Genomic DNA, 4,931 nt, shown 5'->3' with positions numbered 1-4,931 from the left:
ATGTCATGATGTGACGTCACCCCATGGGTCAGTAATAACTTGGTGCTTGCACAGGGGACTTCCTTTACCTTTAATAAGCAGTTTAGCTTATTACAAATGGGTTTGTCTGTCTGTCAGATATGGCATAGATGTTTGTTGCCATCTAGTGGTGTTTCATGACTTCCGCACTCCATGAGGATTAGGACAGCAAAGAATTGCTTTGGCCGTTTTTTAAAGACTAGTTAGTATAAGACCTATCAGAACAGTGTACAAAATGTGGTTGTATAAAAATAAACCACGTAGCTTGCTAATATTCAGTTTTAATGCTCTTTTGTGCTCCACGTTCAGCTTGATTTTATTTATTTAGATAATGTTTGTTTTTTTAGATTTGTAACCAGTTTTTATTACACAAAAAAAATGAAAGTTCTGCAATATTACTTCTCACTGGTGGGTTCTGGCATGCTTCTGATGATGTCGGAATCACCTGGGTCAATGACAGCTAGTGTACATACTCGATAGTACTTTCCACAAGCTGTACTCAATTCAATGCTGTTGCTGCTATAGTGATGCACGCCAGTTTTGGCCAACATAGCATAGTACTCAATTTCCGATTTTCTCAGAGCGGGACAGTTGTTGGCAAGAATGACCAACTTGGCTTTGCCCTGCTGGATCATTTTCAGAGTCTGTTTTATCCCAGTACATATTTACCACTTTTCATAACCAGCTGGAGCCTAGAGTTGATGGCCTCTAGGGACTTTTTCGTCTTCTTGGCAGCCACCATCCTTGCGGCTCACGACGGGCTGGCCGTTACCAGAGAGGCGCCTCCAAGATGGCCGGGCAGCGAGGAAAGGAACAAGCTCCCACAATAATTTAGATAATGTATATGTTATCTTTCCAGAGACCCTCTTGAGGTGTCACACCTAAGATAATACAGAACCATTAAAATGGACTTATTAAAAGCAAAGCCAATGAAAAGGTAACCATACTTCAAGCATCTTGTTCATTAAACACCTCAAGTTCTCTCGGACTGAGCACTAGTTAGGTTGTTTTCGTCACTATCAAGCTGATAACGAGGTTGGTTTTATGTGATGACGTGCAAATGTTAAGCCAGTCCATAGATTAATTCTGTGGATGGGTAAAAACAGCTTCTGCCTTTCTGCTGTTGGGGAATTCTGCATGGGTTTGGGTAGCCTGCTCAAAATCTAGAGTATTTATCATTTTGGAGGGAGAAATTTGAACCATCAGGGATGGTGGAATATAAATGTTTTAACTAATAAATTTTAGATTGATAAATGGAGGAAACCCCCCTATCATATTAATGACTAGGAGCGTGCCTGCTTGTGATATTTGATGGTAGTCTGAGTACTAATAAATTTTAGTGTCTAAGATTGTCTAAGCAGCTGTGTCTAAGATTGTCATAGAATCATAGATTTGGAAGGTACACCCCAGGGTCATCTAGTCCAACCCCCTGCACAACGCAGGAGATTCACAAATACCTCCCCCTAAATTCACAGGATCAGCATAGCTCTATGTCAGATGGTCATCTAGCCTCTGTTTAAAAACCTCCAAGGAAGCCTGGTCCACTGAGGAACCGCTCTAACTGTCAGGAAGTTCTTCCTAATGCTGAGGCGGAAACTCTTCTGATTTAATTTCAACCTGTTGGTTCTGGTCTGACCTTCTGGGGCAACAGAAAACAATTCTGCACCATCCTGTATATGACAGCACTTCAAGCACTTGCGGAAGGTGTCATCTTCTAGGTGGGGTCTAGAGCTCCTGCAGAATTACATTTGATCTCCAGAAAACCAAGATCAGTTCCTCTGGAGAAAATAGTTTCTTTGGAGGGTGGATTTTGTGGATTGTACCCTTCTGAGGTCCTTCCCCCTGCCTAGGCTTCACCTTAAAATCTCCAGGGATTTTCCATCCTGGGACTGACAACCCTAATTCTGCCTCATTACAGTAAAGTTGCAGAAATCCTGGATCATCCTTTCCTGATACAAATTAGATTTGTATCAGATGTCATACCATGCTTTTGTCTCCAATGGATATCCAAAGTAGTTTACATTGGTCTACAGCTTATTCTCACAACAGCCCTGTAAGGTAGGTTAGGCCAAGACTATTTTGGCCCAGGGTCAGCTGACAACTTCCAGTGGAAAAATGGGGATTTGAACTTGGACATCCTAGATCCTAGTCAGATTCTCTTCTTATTGAACCACACTGGCTCTGCTAGGTCAGGAAAGTTCTTAAACCCCGTTGTTTTTGTAAAGGTGAGGATATTTTTCAACCTGCCTGTCTGTGCTCATTTCTCCCCAAAGGGGACACAAAAGTGGCTTACATTGTTTTCTTCCCCTCTATTCTATATTTGCAAGAAGGCATGAGGTAACTCTGTCTGAGCGTATGTCTGTCAAGAGAGAAGCCATTTTATGGGAATATTCCAGCTAAGCATTCATCTCACTGCCCTTTGACTTCTCTACAGCCATCAGCCCCCCCCCTCCAGTTACCAGTCAAGGTCATCTACTCAGACCTGTTAATAAGTTCACACAGTTCAGCTGTGAATCTTGTTTGGGAGGGGGGAGCTCACTCTCATCTTAGGAAGTACCATAGAGACAGCCCTGTGATTGGCTGGGGAGTCAGGAGGTTATGAATGGCAGTTTTCTATAAAGTATAACCTGTGATGGAAAAGAGAATCTTTACCCATTTCCTCCCTTCCCCTCCTTTGCTGCCAGGAGATATTTGCATTGTGCTTTGGAACTCTGTGCTTAAGCTGCAAGAACCATCATTGCCGCTGAATAACTTTGTCAGTCTTAAAGGCGCCACTGGTCTCAAACTTTGTTCTGTTTCAGACCAATACGGCTGCTGTTGGAGTTTGCCAATTTGTCCTTCAGTCATGAAAGAGTTAACTTGTTTATGTATGGCATGCTAATTTTAGTTTAGAGCCAATTAGATTTTAAGCACATAGTTCCCACCAGCCAGAGAGAAGGTGACAGTATTCCTAATGAAAAGAACTGTACAATGTCTATTGGCTGATCAAGTTTTATTGGGGTGCTATGAGTGTTTAGGCACGTTCAGGAAGTGGGGGGTGGGGGTGTTGGGAAACTTTATCTTCTTTGTTCTCTGGCTCACAGGAGGTTTAGCATTCAGACAGACAACATGCAGCTTTAGAACTAGTTCGACAGGATGTTTTACCTCCATATGTAACCCTTTGCCCTCCTTTATCTAATAGCCTTTTTCTTAAACTAATACTCACACGTGGCTGCCTTTGTTACTCTGCTTAATATACCAACAGTCAGGGGCTTTTTTTAAAAGCAGGAACGCACAGGAACACTATTAGGTATATTAGGTGTGGCCTAATATGCAAATGAATTCCTGCTGGACTTTTTCTATTAAAAAGCCCTATGTGGAACAATGGTGACATCAGGGGGTGTGATCTAATATGCAAATGAGTTCCTGCTGGGCTTTTTCTACCAAAAAAGCCCTGCCAACAGCTACCCACCAGAATCCCTTTTTCCTTCTGTAAGACTCAAGGAAGACAGCTAAATAGTGATTTATCTTATGCGTTAAACCAGGGGTGGCCAAACTTGCTTATTGTAAGAGCCACATAGAATACCGTAAACATCAGATGCTTGAAAGCTGGAAGGAAGAAAGGCAAATAGTTGGGGAGGAGGAAAAGTGGAAAGAAAGCGACTTCAACTTTAAATGCATCCTTCCAAGCCAACCAAGGGGATAGTGGGGGCTTCAAGAGCCACAGAATGTGTGTGAAAGAGCCACACATCTGGCTCCCGAGTTTAGTTTGGCCACCCTGGATTAAAAACTGCCACTGAATTCCTTCATTGAAGCCTCCTTTTGCTTTATTGTGTGTGTTATTTGGGGAGTGACAGAGAACAAAGCCAGGAGAGGCTTGGTTACCTTGCTGCACGAAGGCAGGGTCAGCCTTCATAGACTGGGCCAAAATCAGCAATGTTCCATTGCAGAATGGGGATTCAAATATGGATTGTCTTGATCCTAGCCCATCCTAACCACTGCAGCACACAGGCTCTGATGGGTCAGGGAATTTGCTATCCCTCTTCTACTTGTTCACAGAGGGCATATTATCCATCCATGCTGACAGCATTTTCCTGGCTCCTCATAAGTAAGCCTTGGCTTCCATTGCAAATAGAAGGATTTTGTGGAGGTAATCTGCCAGGATGATTTAATTCCTTCCATTTTGGGCTCTCCAACTCCCATGATCCTCTTGAAGCTGCTGGCTACCTGTAATTTTTTTGCATTCTGCATATGAATGTAAGAGAAGCCATGTTGAATCAGGCCTGAATCATTAATTAGCCAATAACAATGATGCCATGGAACAAACGTGAGTGAGCACTAAATGCTCAGTTTGTGGGGCTGAATGGCTCCAGCGGCGGTTCTTCCAGAGGGAGTTTGGTTTACTTGTGTTTTTAGCCCACAGGACTGAAGAGAGAAATTTGAAGTCCTCCACACAATGCTGGAGAAAGAAACAAATGGATATATTTATGTGAGAGAAATCTCTTTTCAACTGTCATAATAAATAATAAAGCTATTTGGTTTTTTTTGGTGTTTTTTTTAAAAAAAAACCCCACTAGACCCTAATATCCTTGGAATAGGAAATAAAATATATGTTGATCAACGTTGGCACCGACTGTGCTCACCTTAAGAGGCCAGTTGTACAAAACTTTATATATTCAGGTAGGTAATCACGTTGGTCTGAAGCGGTAGAACAAAGTCTGAGTCCAGTGGCAGCTTTAGGACCAACAAAGTTTAATTCTGGCTTTTATGTGCATGCACACAAAGGCTTATATCCAGAAATAGATGTTGAAGGTAGGGTTGCCAATCCCCAGGTGAAGGCAGGGGATCCCCTGGTTTGGAGGCCCTCCCCCCGCTTCAGGGCCATCAGAAAGCCGGGGGGGGGGGAGGGAAATGTCTGCTGGGCACTACATTAT

General features: G+C 42.9%; 1 pseudogene; it reads right to left on the bottom strand.

Moving 5' to 3' along the window:
* Positions 1-352: 352 nt before the first annotated feature.
* LOC132573401 (large ribosomal subunit protein eL30-like) lies at positions 353-840 on the bottom strand (annotated as a pseudogene).
* Between the last annotated feature and the right edge of the window lie 4,091 nt (positions 841-4,931).

The sequence above is a fragment of the Heteronotia binoei genome, chromosome 6, assembly GCF_032191835.1.
Source record: "Heteronotia binoei isolate CCM8104 ecotype False Entrance Well chromosome 6, APGP_CSIRO_Hbin_v1, whole genome shotgun sequence".
Classification (NCBI taxonomy): Eukaryota; Metazoa; Chordata; class Lepidosauria; order Squamata; family Gekkonidae; genus Heteronotia; species Heteronotia binoei.
This window is presented reverse-complemented; position numbering and strand designations above follow the sequence as displayed.